At 33.6% G+C, this 18,746-nt stretch overlaps 1 protein-coding gene and 1 pseudogene across 3 annotated transcripts in view; one reads left to right on the forward strand and one right to left on the reverse strand.

Annotated features, from left to right (window-relative positions):
- The window catches only part of LOC144377071 (uncharacterized), a 411,176-nt gene that overhangs the window by 276,984 nt on the left and 115,446 nt on the right, over positions 1–18,746 (forward strand). For all 3 annotated transcript variants that reach the window (XR_013437681.1, XR_013437684.1, XR_013437685.1), the window contains 4 exons: positions 1,573–1,778; positions 3,815–3,947; positions 6,622–6,719; positions 8,519–8,616. The gene's annotated coding sequence lies outside the window, so the exon portion shown is untranslated. The remainder of the gene's footprint in view (positions 1–1,572; positions 1,779–3,814; positions 3,948–6,621; positions 6,720–8,518; positions 8,617–18,746) is intronic.
- LOC101965643 (ribonuclease H1 pseudogene) lies at positions 12,860–13,716 on the reverse strand (annotated as a pseudogene).

Consider the following 18,746-nt stretch of genomic DNA (forward strand, 5'->3'; position numbering starts at 1 on the left):
TCCTATGGGAAATCTGTCTTCAGAATTACATGGGTCTTGTCTGTGAATGCTTGTTTGGACTTCAGAACTACAGAATGACTGAGCTCTAAAAGTAAATATCTTCAAAAACCCAAGTGACATCATGACATCTGCATGATCTAATCTTAGGGGTCACATAGCATGTCTGCTTCCATTCTCTGTTGTAAAAAAACAGTATCAAAGGAAAAGTTAGTGTAAGTGAAAGAACTGTAAAAAGCATCATTATATAGGAGGAGAATTAAAGTCAGTTTTTTTAAGAAAGGCGGAAAGGATGGGAGATACTGCTGTAGTTGTTTTTGGTAAATATAGTCTGGTACATGCTGTATTGAAATACAAGGGAGTGAAATAGAAACATAGGTAGTGAAAGAATAAACATACATGTTGATAAGCTTCTGATTTATTTACAGGTTATTTCCTGTTTGAGGCTATTATGAGCAATGTTGTTGTGAATATATCTGCACATAGTATTTGGTGTACAAGGTTTGCAATTTACTGCTGGGTCTGTTCCAAAAAGGGAATTTCTGGGTCACAGCAAATTCCAAGTTCTATTCTCAAGAAGCAGTAACTGAAACACATATTCAAATATAATTGATTTATCTAGGAAGTGATTTAAAAAAATACATAGGCGTGAGAGAAGCAGAATACAAAAAGGAGAAGTGTAGCTAGAACATCTTTTCAGACAAAGTCAAGACTTGGCCTCATCTGCAGTAGGGTCTCAGGTATGAATCATATTGCAGTGTTGTTTCCCCCAGGAGACATGGGAGCCAGAATTCTGTAGTATATCAGTTGATCTCAGCATGTGAGCTGTTCACCTCATTGAGTATAACAATTGGAGATTGGACAGTGGAATAGTGCCTCACTACAGCAGTGTCTACTGCCAAGTGAGGGCAACTGCCCAAGAAAAGGGGCACCTCTGAACTAATAAGAGGCAGTACTCACAGTAGCTGGGGTAACCAAATAGAAATCTAGTTGGAAGCATTAGCTTTACTTACCAAAGTACAGTGTCCCTTTTGCACTTGAATCTCACATCCAATTCATTTCACCCACCAAAGTATCTGCATTCTTGTTTCACAATTCCTAGAATATTGAAGAAGAGGAAAGTTGTTGGTCTGAACTATAAACTTCTCCAGTGCAGTTGCTCCCAAGACTGATTATTGCTTTTCTCCTCCTTTACTTAATATTTCTCAACACCTATTCTTCACTCCCTTGGCAACACTTCTTATGGCCTCAATTACTTGTCTTGTGGAATCACCCAGATGCTCAAATATGAAACGTTAGAGACTTATTATTTCATATTGCTATACATGTCAATTTATAATTAAAATTTGGCATGGGAATAAATACAGGTCCTTCGGAGGATCGTAGTACAAACACATTCCTCCCACCCACCATTGGGTAGTGGAAGGATTATCTCCTCATGATTACTATGGATATTTATCCTTGGAGGTATGCTAATTCCTTTTCTTTGTAACCTACAGATAGACTGACTCAAGGTAAGTACTTAACCATTATTCAGGGTTTTATGTTTAGAGGACATCTTTCTGTTTCCCCCAGGTAGAAGTAGTCCTTCTGTGAGAACCAGGATTTTTGGCCAAGTGAAATACACTTTTTATAATCACTGGAAATTGTGGTAAGTCAGGCCATCACTACTTCAACTCCTGCATTCTGAAATCTATGCCTTCAACTTACTGAGCCCAAAGAATCAGCCAGACACCATTGGTTTAGGAAGCACCTAACATAAAAAAAATGCAACAAAACTGGTAATTATTACCTTTTTGTTTTAGTTGTTAAAATTTGTGTTTAATGTTGTCTCTTTTCACTTACATGGAAGTTCTCTGTGTTGGTTAATTTTGGTAAATATTGTCATTGACCTTTTAAATATCCTCTTTTGCAAATTCCTATTCCTGTCTCTTAACCACTTTTCTAATTTAATTAATTACCATTTTTTTCTTATTGATTTATAAGTATTTTTTTACACATCTTGAATATAAAACCTTGTCTTGTTACAAGTTGCAAAATCTTCTACCGATATGTAGCTAGTTTTTCACTTTATTAATAATGTCAATGATGAACAATTTTTATTTTAATATAGTGTATTTTGTCAACTCCTTCATAGGTAGTTATTGCATTTTTATTTGGTGCTTTAGAAATATTTGGCTAGTTCAAGGTCATAAAGATCTCTGTTGTTACCTTTGTTGTTTACATATGCAAATATATAAATTACTGTTTTACCATTAATATTTAGAATGAAAATATTTCCATATACAATCATGTATTGTGGAGATTTTAAAGTGGTTCATTACTTAATTCTTTTTTTTTTATTATTGGTCGTTCAAAACCTTACACAGTTCTTAATACATCATATTTCACAGTTTGATTCAAGCGGGTTATGAACTCCCAACTTTACCCCGTATACCGATTGCTGTATCACATCATTACTTAATTCTTAATTAAAAGAATTCAGACAGTGAGCTAGGGTTGTAGCTCGGCGTTAGTGCACTTGCCTAGCATGTGCAATGCCCTGGGTTCCATCCTCAGCACCACATAAAAAAATAAGTAAATAAAATAAAGGCATTATGTCCAACTATAACTAAAAAAACAAATAAATAAATATTAGAAAAAGAATTCTGACAATAATATACCCCTTATCTTTTACTTTGTAGAATTAAAGTGAAGATAAAATAACTTCATTCTATTTTGACGGATTTTAATGGCAATATAATTCAATGATTTATAGACTAATTTGAATTGATTTTACAAATTTTTGCCAATTTTTGGTAATATTAATTGAGGAAATTTGTTCCCATAAATTTACTCATAATATGGATCTTCTCATAGCATATCCTGCATTGTTAGATTCAGGTAGTGATTTTTTTATTCTAGCATTCTAGTACTATTTGAATATGCTCAATTATTTTTAAATAAAAATAACATAACTAAAACAAAGAAAAAAATTGTTTTTTAAAATATGTAAATAAATGAGAAATTGGAAAATCTCCTTAACCAAAAGGTAAAATATATTCTATTCCTCATGACAAATTGAAAACAAACTGAACAGTTAACAAAAATAGACAACAGGATGTTGTGAACATTTGGAATTTGCCTTATTTTGAGATTTGGTTTTAGATGTCATTGCTTTAGATGTTGTGTTTGACAATTAAATACATGTTTATTAAAAGCAGGCATATGTAATTTCTTAACACTGGGGCCATGTGTTTGTTATGCTTTTCTGAATTGACAATTCTTATTGTTATTCACCAACTCAAGAAAGCTTATTAAACATTGATGGCAACTCACTTATGAGAATGTAGCTGGGACTGTTCAAGGGAGCCCTAAAATACATCAGCCTGTTTCCTAGAAATGACAGGCCCCAATTCCTTTAGCCACTTACTTCCACCTGCTATCTCCACATTTATTAATTTTTACTTTCACATTGTAGAGAACAACCAAGTCAATCTCTCCACATCAGACTTTACATTTTCCATTAGGTCACCCCACTCTTTAACTGACAATGGCCCTATAGACAACTCCATCCTGCTGTATCCAATGTCAGTATATACCTTTCTAGAACTATGAATGCATGTCATCCCTGAATTTGGTTCTACTCTTCTAGTTCAGTGCAAAATAACATTTGTTACCACTGTGCAGTCCTAATAAAATATGACAGGATATTTATGAGCTATTCAACCCTCTGTAGTACTGTCTTTTTCACTTGCATAAGTACATGAAGATTTTGCTGCCTCATGACATTTCTTGATCTAAAGTACCTGTCATTACTTGTGACATTGCATTTCAGACTAAAGCTCAGCCTGCAGCATTGAGTCCAGTGGACCTTGAGTTCCTGAGAGTGGTTCTATGCCACACAACTTCACTGTGGCTTGTCTGTCCCAGGCTGGGGCTCTCCTGACACAAAGGCTGCCTTGCTTAAGGTAAGTCTATTATTAAAGTTTTCTGGCTTAGTGAAAGAAAGAAGGTCTCAACAGGCAGGTTTTTGAAATAATATAATTATAAAATCATTTTGAGAACTAAATCTGTTATTGGTCCTCTGCCACACATTTTTCTGCTAGATTTTCAAGATAATACCAGATTTTCAGATTGCTCTGTCCATATGATATTCTAAGTGACTAAAAATAAATTGATTAATAAATAAATAGAAAAACGACTAAATAGGACAAAATAGAAAAAAAAATTATAGTATAGAACTCAGGATTCTTATGACTAACCCTTAGGACAATGGTGATATGGAAGAAAAAAATAAGTTACAAAATTTTATTCAGCTTCTTCATGTGCCTTTCACATACCAGTCCATATATATATATATATATATATATATATATATATATATATATATATTGATTTTATATATATATATATATATATATATTGATTTTCATTTTTGCTAGCAAAACTCAAGTGAAATTGTTACTAGCTAAGTCATTGTATAGTGGAGAATGAAGGCCCTGGAAGATGTAATATAAGATGAATCATCAAGTGAAATGATATCAAGATTAAATCTTACAGCAAGTATAATTTTGAGTGGACATCTTAAATGTCCTCAAGTATTAAAAAAACTTTTGCATGGAATACATAAAAGTGATTAATTTGGTAACATTGCCAAGGAGTTAGATTTCATTATAAAGACTAAAATCATTAATAAATGGTAGATGAAGTTATTTTTTAAAAGTAGTTGATAAATCAATGAATGAATACTATTAGAAAGAAATGCTATTATAAATTGACTATAAAACATAGTTTTGGAAGCTGAGGACCCTTTAAAACCTGAGATTCATGGTAGGTACGACTTCAATAATCTAATCTGGGATGTTCTGGGTAAAAATAGTAGACTGAAACTAAACTAAATATAAATCCCACTGAAATTACAACAAAAGGAATATTTTAAAGACATATATCCATCAAAACAGAGAAAATGAAAAATTGAACGAGAAAAACAAAAGTTTAGAGGAAACAGAAATAGAATTAATCCATTTTTCTCATTGTTTCAGATAATGAAGCAAGTATATAACCAAACTATACTATATGATGTACCATATATTTATATCATATAATTATATATGATTGATGATTTATTACATTATAATTATAATATTAGTTAATACAGTATATAAGTTTTAGATTATTATTTCCAACCTATCTTAAAGTTTCTTTCTCATTTTTTTGGAACATTCACAGAATTGAAAATTTGGGACTCAATGAATTATAAGAGCATGATACTGGCATAAAATCTCTTATGAACATAAGTGCAAAAATTTTCACTGAAATACTAGCAAATTGAGTTCAACAGCACATCAAAAGGATCATACACAACAATCAAGTGGGATTTATCACTGGATGCAATGTTATACACAATGTTAGCAGAATGAAAAATAAAAATCACATTTTTTCCAACAGATGCATAAAAGCATTTGACAAAGGTCAACAATCATTCATGATAAAACTTGAAACAAAAGAGAAGTAATTTTTAGAATTTAGACTCCAGGACATACATGATCACATGTGTAATAAAGGATCACTAAACTTGGAGACCAGGTATTTGCTTTTTGGTTGCACCAACTGTGAGACCATGGGCATGTTATTTTTCTGTATGATCTTCAGTTGTTTCATTAAAAAAATAACAAAGATTTGGATTAATTACATGTTGTTAAAGCCCTTTTATTAATTCACAAATTCAAAGGGAAAATGACAAAGTTAATTTATAGTCATTTATGGTTGGAGTGACAGTCACATTTAGAAATGACAAGGTCAGATTTGCTGAGATGAGAGTGATTCTTCTAGGAATTTGTTGCCTTCTGACTTTGCTTATTCCTAGGAACTGAATGATATTTTATATGGGAACCAGCATCTGATGACCTGAAAAGAAAACAAAATAACTTGAGATATGTTCTCTCATTCCACTTGAGAGATATAATTTGGAATAAAAAAATAGTGCAACTGGTGGAAAACTACAGCTATCGGCTTCACTTCTTTTATGCTCATCTGTTAAGGTGTGCTAAAGATGGATTTAGTGCTAGGAATTGAATCTACACCATAAGTTTTTCTAGTTGTTGAATGCATTAAGAAACATTAAACAATGTGTTGTTTAGACAAATGACTTCAGGATACATGTCCTTAAGAAAATATAATTTATGTAGAAGAAAGAATAAAGAATGTCTCCAACCTGTATGAGCTTCACAAGTAAAAGATGGAGTCATTCTTTTTAACAAAACAATCAGGACTTTTTGAGAAGTCTTGGAAAACTAGCCTGGACTAAAAAAAAAAAAAAAAAAAAAAAAAAAATCCTGGATTCATAGTTTTTCATTTTCATTAAACAAAGATATTATTTGAGTTTTCCCTGTATACTTTTATTTACAGAGAACATCACTCAGTTAAAACAAATAATTATATCAAAATTTACATATGCACTTATAAATGCCTTGCCTTGAAGAATACCACCAGCAAATAAATGAAAGAGGGGAAACAAATATTTCAGTGTTCTCTTCAACATTTCTTCTGCTTATGCTACTTAAATTCTACAAAATGCATATTGTTAATAGTGCTATAGAAATTACTGGATTATTTCATATTGGTCTTTCTTACTGGAAACAGGAAAGCAGAATTGCATATCCATGTACCAACAATGAAGCTTTGGGACTCCTTTAAATCAAGAGTGCAGGGTTTGGTTATAACCAGGAATTCTTCCTAGGGTAAGTTTTATGGCGTTCAGATTTTAGTCGATATTCCAAATGTTTGTCTTTTTCAAATATATTTGAATTTACTGCATTTTAATAATCATCTTGAACCATTTGAAAGGAATAAGTATAGTCAGTGAGGTAACAGGCTAAAGCAATGTGACAATTTGGTTAAAACATGGTAACCTTTCCATCACTAACAGGTATTTATTCTAAAATAAGTTCTTTAAAATCTTCTTCTGTAACAAACAGCTGAAATTGTATGCCTCAATATAGATAGCCATTTTCAGTTTTGTATGATGTTTTAAAGGGTCAAAGTTTCAGAAAATGTAGCATTTTATTTAGCTTTATAAATTACAATTTTTTTTCCAGGGAGAACTCCAGATTATAATGTATGATTAATACAAGTACTTTTAAAGAACTTTCACTACTCTCATATCGCTCAAATAAGTGTGGAGCAAGTGTACAAATAATAACCCAGGAATAATAGTTTTCTTATATGAAATTCAGGCATGCTGGTGACAAAGCAGATACTAAAGTTTTATGGTATAGGCCATCTATTATTTTAGAAAATGGGCTTCTTCAATTGCAAAGTATCTTTTAAAATATTTATAAGAGCACGTATATGAATAACAGCACATATCTTAGGATATTCAATTGCAGTTCGTCACATTTTCAAACTAAGATTGAGAGCAAAGGCAAGTATATAGAAGTTCATACCCCTCTTTTATTTATTGGTTGTTCAAAACATTACAAAGCTCATGACATAACATCTTTCATACATTTGATTCAAGTGAGTTATGAAGTCTCATTTTTACCCCCAATACAAATTGCAGAATCACATCAGTTACACATTCACATTTTTACATAATGCCATATTAGTGACTGTTATATTCTGCTGCCTTTCCTATCCCCTACTATCCCCCCTCCCCTCCCCTCCCATCTTCCCTCTCTACCTAATCTGTTGTTGTTCAGTTCTCTCCCTCTTTTTTTTAGTAGCGAAAATTTTAACTCCTTTTCCTGTTTCCAACTCAATTTTTTTTTTCAAAATAAAGTAAGCATATAGTGTATTAACTATTATAAGTTGTATCTCAACTATTAAAAGGAATTGAGGTTCAGGACATTCAGAGTAGCAAAAAGTATTGATAAGTCTCTAAGAACTTATGGCCCTGAACAAGCAGGGCATACACATGCCAAAAATATCCAATGCAAGGTGGAAAGGAACCCAACATCAAATAGATGTAATTAAAGTCAATAAAGAACAGAATTCGGGCTGAGGTTGTGGCTCAGTGGTAGAGCACTTGCCTAGCACATGTGAGGCACTGGGTTCGATCCTCAACACCATATGAAAAAGTAAACTAATAAAACAAAATTTAAAAATGTTTTGAAAAAAAAATAAAGAATAGAATTCAAGAAAATTATTTATGCCCGTGGATAACCAGCAAAACATAGTACAGAAGACTGCATCCAGGATACTGAGTTGGATATGTGCACACATAAAACAGAGAAATGGATTTATTGTACAGACTGGAAAATAAAGGGAACATGAAAATAAAATCATAGAACTGTTACAGAAATACTAAGAAATATTATTTGACTTGAATGTAGAATGCATAAAACATTAGGAAATGTGGCTGGGATATTTTAAAGATGCATTTTAGTTATTTTTGGTGACATTTCACTATAGTTTATTTCACATAAGTTTTTAATATTCATGGACTCATTTAGGAAAAGTCCCAGTTCTATGGAAATGTAAAGAAGAAAAAAAAGCATTAAGTCATTCTCACACTATTTTTTTAATTTAATTTTTGCAGTGCTGGGGATCAAATCCAGGGCACTGTGCATGTTGGACAAATGTTCTACCACTGAGCTACACCTCCAGCACCTCATGTTTCTTGGTTGTGTTTTTAAGGTATGAACATTGATGTGTCATTTAAAAAAATAAATACTGAGTTAAATATCATAAGGGAAACTCAAACATTTCAAGATTCTGTATAAAATCATGTTTATGTTGTTACTGTACTTGCCATAACTAAAGAAGGAGGAGAGATTCAGTTTACCTATAGATGTTATCAAAACGGTAAATGGTTGAGTCGACTTTGAAATGTAAGTACAGTTATCTAAGTCCTTGCTAACATTTGGGTAAATGGCTTGTGGGTCAAATGTTATAAGTTTAACCTTTTTTTGGCTGTCAGTAAAAGGCAATTGTCAACATTTCACATGGGTAAGAAGCAAGAAAGGAAATCAATCAACATCTCAGTGATATTAAGCATCCTTTCACTCTTTTCTCCTTTGACATATAACAAAGGACTATAATTCTTATATTGATCTTTCCTATGTGAGACTTAGAATCCAAAGCAAGGCCAAGGGCTTCAAACTTAGGTGGTTCTGAGAACAACAGAAATGAATACAACTTGATGTTGGTTGTATAGTTTTCCAGGGGCAGAAGTTAAAGCCTTTGTGGCAAATAGAAAATTGTTTTCTACATGAGTATAAACAGTTAGATTTAACATAATAAGATTTCATTTACAGATATAGGCAAGAACCCAGATTTGACTATAGGCAACAGTTTGCTTACCCATATTTTTAATTTTTTTTGTTATACACTGACACAATATCTTTATTTTATTTATTTTTATGTGTTGCTGAGGATCAAACCCAGTGCCTCACATGTGTGAGACAAGTGCTCTGCCACTGACCCACAACCCCAGCCCTGCTGACACATATTTAAATTGAACCCATTACTTCCATAACTATATGTTATAGTTTTTTTCTGATTTGTTTTTAGAGGTCTTATGGAAACATTTCACATTGGCTGCTCAGACATTTGTTGTCTCTATCTCCAAAAGAATTCAAACTCCAACAAGGAGGGTTCTTTGTGTTTTTCATTTCTATATTCTCAATTCTTAAAATAGTCCTGGTTCCCTGTTATATTATTGTAGATTTCACTTTTTTAACTAATTCTTTACTTCTCTTTCTACACATGCCTTTTGATTTTTATGTTCAACTTCAACACATAGCTTCAGATATGTACACATAGGATAGGTAGGTCCAACTCTGACTTTGCATGCAATTTTTTGATCTACTCTAACTTCTACTATTACCAAGATGAGAAAATTCCCTAGTATCTGATAGTTCATGAAAAATGGCAGATGTGGAGCACATAGATCTAATCTGCAACATTACTAAAAGGTATGCATTACCCAGACTTTGAGAAAAACCCTTTTAGTAAAGTATTTTACTTATTACTAGAATTTTAGATGTTTCAAACATAAGATATGTTAAATCCTCTCTAAGTCTTAAATGAGTACACTTCTAATACTTGGTGCATCAAAAGAATTCAGTTAATGCTATCATAATTTTCCACTGTGTGTCCTTGATAAGTCCCTTTCCATCATATTCAAAACCTCTGCATTGTCATTTCAATGATTTCTACAGCCACAACTCCTATTGGTTTGGGGAAAAGTAACTAATTTCTACTTCTAAACTTCTTACTAGGGAAAGTGATATGTTATTAATAAGGTTTAACAAACAGAATTTTTTATTCTGCATAATTCTGAACAGTGGTTGCAATGTTTGGAAATTTGATTTCATTATTCATGAGCTACTAAAGGCAAGGGGTGGAAGGCTGTTCTGGAAATTATCACTGAGAACATTGTTGAATTATAAATTTTTTTCCTTTCTCCATTTTACTTTATTTTTTTATTTTTTATTTTTTATTGGTCGTTCAAAAATTACAAAGCTCTTGACATATCATATTTCATACATTAGAATCAAGTTGGTTATGAACTCCCAATTTTACCCCAAATACAGATTGCAGAATCACATCAGTTACACATCCACATTTTTATATAATGCCCTATTAGTAACTGTTGTATTCTGCTACCTTTCCTATCCTCTACTATCCCCCTCCCCTCCCCTCCCATCTTCTCTCTCTACCCCATCAACTGTAATTCATTTCTCTCCTTGTTTATTTTCCCATTCCCCTCACAACCTCTTTTATGTAATTTTGTATAACAATGAGGGTCTCCCTCCATTACCATGCAATTTCCCTTTTCTCTCCCTTTCCCTCCCACCTCATGTATCTGTTTAATGTTAATCTTTTCTTCCTGCTCTTCCTCCCTACTCTGTTCTTAGTTGCTCTCATTATATCAAAGAAGACATTTGGTATTTGTTTTTTAGGGATTGGCTAGCTTCACTAAGCATAATCTGCTATAGTGCCATCCATTTCCCTGCAAATTCCATGATTTTGTCATTTTTTAGTGCTGCATAATACTCCATGGTGTATAAATGCCACATTTTTTTTAATCCATTCATCCATTGAAGGGCATCTGGGTTGGTTCCACAGTCTAGCAATTGTGAATTGTGCTGCTATGAACATCGATGTGGCAGTATCCCTGTAGTACGCTCTTTTAAGGTCTTCAGGGAATAGTCCGAGAAGGGCAATAGCTGGGTCAAATGGTGGTTCCATTCCCAGCTTTCCAAGAAATCTCTTTACTGCTTTCCAAATTGGCTGCACCAGTTTGCAGTCCCACCAGCAATGTACAAGGGTACCCTTTTCCCCACATCCTCGCCAGCACTTGTTGTTGTTTGACTTCATAATGGCTGCCAATCTTACTGGAGTGAGATGGTATCTTAGGGTGGTTTTGAAATATCCAGAGTATAAAAAGAACTCAAAAAATTAGACAGTAAGATAACAAATAACCCAATCAACAAATGGGACAAGGACCTGAACAGACACTTCTCAGAGGAGGACATACAATCAATCAACAAGTACATGAATTATAAATTTTATGTGGGGGAGCCACTGGGGATTGAACCCAGAGGTGCTTTCTATTGAGTCACATGCTCAAGACCCATTTATTTTGAGACAGGGTCTTGATAAATTGCTCAGGGGCTGGATAATTTGCTGAGGTTACCTTTGAAATGCTGATCCTCCTGCCTCAGCCTTCAGACTCACTGGGATTACAGGTGTGCATTGTTGCACTCAGTGAATTATCAATTTTTGAATATGCATGGAGTAAGAAGATACAGATATCTATTAATGTAACTGGACTTTGGACCTGGATAGCCACAAGACGGGGTTGTAGAATTCTCTGGATGATTACGAAAGCCATCTTAACTGTATATGAGGTTGCTAAAAAGATTATATCTCTCTTCAATTTTATATTTTTAATGTGGCTTCTTGGAACTGTGGTGCAAAGACCTCTGAAACAGCAAGGTCATGACTCTTAGAGTTTATTTTTATTGTAGAGTTAGTTTCTTAATACATTCCTAGTTTGGATGTCTGTCCCATTTCCCCTTTGTATTTAGTGTATTCTCTCAGGTATTTTTTCTCATATATACTTCTGAATTTTGATACAACACATGTTAAGTTGAGGCTTTATTTTCTGTATAAAATATATGATATGTCAAATAATTTCCTCTAAGACTCCATATTCAAGTAGTCTTAGTTTTTAAACTTGGCTTTGTGATGTTTCAGGAAAGGATAAATATAACAATTTTATTTTCTTGCATCTTTTTCAATTTTCCTTCAGGTGCAATGCTTCCTTTTTAGAGTTTATGTTATTTTATTAGTATTTCTTTCATTTTTTATGTTATTTTATTAGTATTTCTTTGTATTCATTTTCCATAATTTCATATTTTCATATATCTTACACTATATTCCCCTTATAATTTCTTCTCATTTGTTCCCAATTTTATCTCTATTTAATATGCCATGGCATGCAGAAAGGAGAATAAAGAACTACTGCTTTGGAGACGTTAATATATGCCAGACATTCTACTACTGCACTATGATAAATTATATATATTATTTATATACATAATTTTTTTCCTGTATTCATCTTTTAGCCAATATTCTTATAAAAATCAAAGTGCAAAAATTTTAGGCCAGACTGCAACAAAATAAATGGAAATATATCAAACCTAATAAGCATAAAACTGATCTCAGAATTATTGAGTTTCAGACGTTTACTTTCCGACACACTTAAGCAGTTATTATCAAGATGTTTATTGGACCCCACAGTGCCAGCTGGAAAGCTGTCTACCCCTCTACTGCAGCCGTCCATTCTGTGAGGTCTTAGGTCCGCACCAGGGAATGATAGCCACAAGAGCCACTGCTTGCCTTCTTCTGAGTACGCCAGGGACTCCCCTCAGTCTGGAGAAAGCTCAGCCCCTTCTCTTGCCAGCCTATCAGCCTTTTCATTCTCCACAAATTGCAAAATACCACGGACATGCTTTGCACTGAATGTCCATGCTACAGGTGAGCTCCTCCAGCTTCACGAAATCCTCCTTGTTGATCATCTCCTTTCCTGCGCTCGTCCTCCACTGGTTCTTCTTCAAGCTTTGGACCCAGTTAGTGATGCCACATAGAGTAAACATGCTGTCTATATAGAACCAATTTATTCATGTTCTGAACCCTTGGTTTGTTTGATGGCTTTGCAGACTGCTTGGATTTCTGTTCTTAGGTTTGTCTGTTGCCTGGGAAGTCTCATGCCTACAATTAACGCGTGACTGGACCCAGTAGACAACTATTCCTGCTCTTGCTCTCCTCTGCCCATTACTGGAGCAGCAACCATAAGTGTAGAATCTGCCATCACAGATTCTCCCATATAAGAAAATGTGTCCTTGCCCATGTTAGGGGCTAGCTTTTCATTCTGTCTTGAGTATTTTGTGCTTTGCTCTCAATCTTTTTCGTTGAAGGGCTTCCGGAGCTGCTTGGTTACTTTCACTTGGGACACCTGGACATGAGTATTCTCCTGCTCTTCTGAACTATCTGGGTTGGCAGTTTCCAACAAAAGCACAGGCCACATCTTCTGTGGCAAACTTCTTAAAAACTAGCCACACGAAACCGGTTCATTTATGCTCTGTGCTTATTCCAGCTAGGGAAGAAGCCAGTCCTGAGGCCACTGAGCAAGTTTAGAACATCTGGAGCCTGCAAACAGCTGTGGCCACAGCATACTGTTTCCAAGGAGACTGTGCTGGCCAGAGGCAACAGCATCCTGTGCATTGCTCAGCTGTGTGTGGCCCACCACATTGTACTCCCAAGCTCCAATCCCTGGAGCTCACTTCCAGAGGAGGCATGGAAGATGTATATTAATATGGATACATTAATATGGAGAACCAAAGAGGTGAAGTAGCACATCTAAAGGCTGCACATGGTGGAGGAGTAGCATATGGTTGAGAGTGGTGTTCAGATTGTGTGAGTGAAAGCAAAAGTGAAGCATACAACTAGGAAGGTATCCTTATTTTGTCCTTGTATTTCAGAGAGCTATGGGGATTCACGATGGTTCCTTAAGATAACCATGACTATGTGGAGACACAGGAAGAATTTCTTTTCTGTGACACAAATACGTGCTATTCAAACCGAATTTCTTGTGGCTCAACAATAAGGAAAACAGCAAGGCAGAAGGATATTAAGTAGGATTCCAGCAGAGATCAAAGGGCCTTACCAACAGAAAGTCACTCACTTAGTTCCCTTAGTAAATATTTAGTGAACAGGTCAGGATCTCTTTAAGTATACAGACTCTTTTTGGATCACAAAATCATCCTACAAAAGCACTTATCTTCTTTTCATCATGCATCTTCTATTTAATTTTCTCATTAATCAATTATATTTTTGACATTTAACCTCATAGATTTTCTTCCTCTCTTTGTTTTGTTTCATTTGTCAGGTTTTATTCTCAGCCACACTTCTGCAACTTTCCACTTGGTACTTTAATCAGGAGTGCATTATCTCTGAACCTACATTGGTTTATTGAAGCCCAGGAACCTGAAAGGCATACCTACTGGAAACTCTTTAGTTCTTCTCAATGTATTGGCTTTCCACTTGGAGTATTAACAAGAGATAAATCCAGAAAACTGCAAAACTCCTACTATCATTCAGAAGGAGAAAAATGTTGAGCTATAACTGAAGCTGAGTGTTAATTTAACCACTTTGAACATCATTGCATTATCAGTTTGTAAAAACAGGAAATGTTGAAAAATTTGAGAAGCAACATTTTCTTACTACATCAGATGGAGGTACAGACTTAAAAAGTAATACTAACCTTTCATGTGAAAGTGTACTAAGAATATAAGGATTGCAAAACAACTAGAAAATGGTTGAAATTTATTTGATCTTTTTGTGGCATGGTCATGTGAACATACATTTCGCTGAAAGGTCAAACTTGTAAATGTTCCACTGAATATTCTGCGCCTCAGTATCTAAAAATGTGACCTTTATGCTGTGTTTATTTGGCACAGGCAGAATACACTCTTAAAATATTAGGCTATTATCTTGATAGATTTCAGAGCTTATCTACTGGTAGTTGTCATATGCATATGTCTTTTGCTGAAAGATGCTAGTAAAAGATATTTTCCATAGTGCATGTAAAGGAGCATATTCATAATTGATCAGCCATTTGGAAACTGGATAAATCACACCAGCTGCATTTATGAATCATGGAGTTTCTGCTTTACTTATAAAAATAGTAATTACTTCTTTTGAATAGGTGCATTGCAGTTCTAATAGGTGAATTTATGTGTTTTAAAAATGTATTTCTATATTTCTTGTTTAAACTCTGAACTTCTTTTTCAATGAGACATATAAGTAGAAATCTTTTGAATAAATGACTTCTTCATTAGAACAGTTGGTAAGAAATCATATTTCTGTCTATCAAAGGACGGACACATCTATTATAGAAAGAGAAGAATGAACTTTGTAGTACACACCCACTTAACCCTGACTTGATCACTTTATTATTTACGTGATATTCCCTAAACAGTCTATGAAATAATTTATTGAACTGTGTCACAAAGAAAATTGAAAGTCTTTGGAGATATTGCACAGGGAAGAGTAATTATAGATATAGAATACTTAATAAAAATTATAAAAGAAATGAATTACAGTAGATGGGGTAGAGAGAGAAGATGTGAGGGAAGCGGAGGGGGGATAGTAGGGGATAGGAAAGGTAGCAGAATACAACAGTTACTAATAGGGCATTATGTAAAATTTTGGATGTGTAACCAACGTGATTCTGCAGTCTGCATTTGGGGTAAAATTGGGAGTTCATAACCCACTTCAGTCTAATGTATGAAATATGATATGTCAAGAGCTTTGTAATGTTGTGAACAACCAATAAAAATAAATAAATAAATAAATAAATAAATAAGAAACTAAAATGAGTAAAATACAATGAGATTCAATAGAGATAAATGTATAGATAAACAACAGAGAGATATATGTATGTTTTATATATTTATATTTCAGAATTTATTTTTCAAAAAATATAGTTTTCATAATAATATTATTAATTAAAGCAGTTAGAAGAAGAAAAACCTGTTAAAATATAGATGGCTATGTTCTATCATAAAAAGTCATTCTCAGGAATAAGTTCTCAATTGTGAACTTGAACCTTGGAAAACTCATTTTACTTTTTAATCATAACTTCATTTTTTTGCAAGTGAGGTGATCACATTTCTATTCTATCAGTGATATATTTTTCTTGAATAACATAAAATTAGGAAATGTGATGACATGACTTAGATACCTGGGGCAGTGATAAATCAGTAGGTTAAGAGAGTAAGTTAGAAATGAGACACACTTGAAAGAAAGATGCATATCCCCAAAGAGATCAACAGAAGAAAGACTGCTAGCAGCCCTAGGTATGCATATTTGTACTTTCATCTAGGAAAGTGGAGACTCAATAATAAAATTGAGGCCTGCAGAGATATCTTATTTTACTTTGGAAGGGATTCTTTCTTTGAATTGAGGTTTTGTAGAGACACTTGCCATTTAGTGTCTTGTAAGGAAGCCCTCATCCATTGATCTTTTACACAGAGCAACTTCCTTTGTGAACAGATTACTGAACAAATCAACAAGGGATACAGATATAGTTCAGTGGTCGAGTAGTGCTTGCCTGGCATAAACACCACCTTGGATTCAAACTTAGTACTACCAAAACAAAAGAGAGAGAGAGAGAGAGAGAGAGAGAGAGAGAGAGAGAGAGAGAGAAGAAAAAAAAGACTTCAGTAAGTTTTAATTATGTAATATATATATATATATATATATATATATATATATATATATAATATGTCTGCATATTCTTGATAATCCTATAAAAGATACTAGCAAGTTTATGTGAGGATAGAAAATTCAGAATCTGATCATCAGAAAAAAAATCATGTTAAAAAAAAAAAGAAAAACACGTCTTTTAATCTTCTGATATTATGCCTTCTCTATCAGGTCATATCAATTATAAAGCAGAAGGTTTCACACCTTATGTTAACCAGTATACAATATTACATACCAGGAAAGTTATATTGATTTAGTATTGAATGAGGATTCATGCCATCAGATAGTAGAAACAGTAAAAGAAAGGATTACAGATTTTTCTCCAACTCTCTTTTTTATCTTGAGCACTAACTGGAACCCAAAATTCCACTAGAAACCATGCTGTGCTGGGCAATTGCTGGGCAATTGCTGCTTCTTTTCAAATCCACCCTCACCTTTACCCAGTTATACTGCATCATAGCAAGTCAAATTTCCTTGCCTGGGTAGATTATTTTCTGGGTTATTGTTTTTCTGTGTAAATGTTCAAGAATATCGGTATTTCCTTAATTGGAACTTCCTGGTGCCAAATGATTATTTGATCTTCTTGAAAAGAATCATTTAGGAAGCTTTTCATTTGAATCTAATTTTACTCTCACTGGATCTATATATATTTGATCTCTTCCTTTGTTCAGTGGGACAACACGGTTTATAAGAATTTTAGTGAACTAAGTAACTAGGCATTTTTGTTTTGTAGTCACATGGAAGGAAAAGATTCCTAAATCTAATTTTACCATCTATTATGCCTGTCAAATCTCCCACTAATTTTAATTACAACTAGCTATATTTGGCTAGTTTGAATTATGCATATGAAACTATATTCCTGTTTTGATGTAATTTTTTAATTAAGTTTTAATTGTTTTATTGTCATAAAAGGCCATAACAATTTAGGTATTTGTAGTCCATTGTTCTTTAAGCATATCTATTTCAAGATTCATTTGAGTAATTTAAAATTATATAATTACTACTAGTAATTAATGAATTACTAAAGAGAATGGCTTCACATATTGTTCTTTTACAAAAGAATTTTTTCTTTCAAATGAGAAGGTAGATAGCAGATGACTGTGTTGGGTATAATTAGCTCTGATTCAACCTGTGGTTTTGCTTATATTTTCAGTGCATCTATAGATAGGAAAGAGTAATGGGAGGTTAAATATTGAAGATGAGGAGATAGGATTGAGAGAACAAAGTTGTTTTCATCATGACAATACTACCTGATGTAACATATAATGCTTGGAACTTCAGTATAGTATATGTAGACTTTCATATAATATGGAATTAATGGATGATCAAAAAATCAATGTCTTTGAGAACTCAACACAGCTTCCTCATTGCAGCTGGCTTTATGTAGTGTCTGCTCAACCAGAAACTATAGCAACAAGGTCATTTAGAGTCTTACCAGTGCTCATTGCAAGAGCACAAAGTAATTAAGATTCTTGACTGTGAACAAGCAATCTCGAGAAGAATGCTATTGTTTTCTCCACTTGTTTCATTGCTATTTTTGTTAATTATGCCATATACTTTGCTTTAATCTTTTCCCCTGATATTGTTCAGTCACAAGCAACCAGCTTTGCTTCTGTTTTTTATTGTTTTTTTTTAATTGTAGGTGTACAATAAGGCGTACAATAATCAGATATACATAAACATAGTGAACTGATGAGTGTAGCTAAGCTCATTAATGGCCTCTCTCTTCACTGTCCCTGGTGCTTTCCCTTTGCAAGATTTTTTTCTTCCTTCTTGTTCTGCTGCTTAATGGAGGTCTTTTAAAATATTTTCAGGAGTCAGCATCCTCATAGGTTTATATTTCCAATTGTCCAACACCATCATGGTCACTGTTTCTCCTTTGGTTCTTTGAGTATAGTACGATTTTTCCTTAGGCTAACAAACAAAAAGTGTCTTCTTTCTTCATTAATTCTGTGTAGGGACCCCAGCATATTGATTATATTTCT

The sequence above is a fragment of the Ictidomys tridecemlineatus genome, chromosome 4, assembly GCF_052094955.1.
Source record: "Ictidomys tridecemlineatus isolate mIctTri1 chromosome 4, mIctTri1.hap1, whole genome shotgun sequence".
NCBI lineage: Eukaryota > Metazoa > Chordata > Mammalia > Rodentia > Sciuridae > Ictidomys > Ictidomys tridecemlineatus.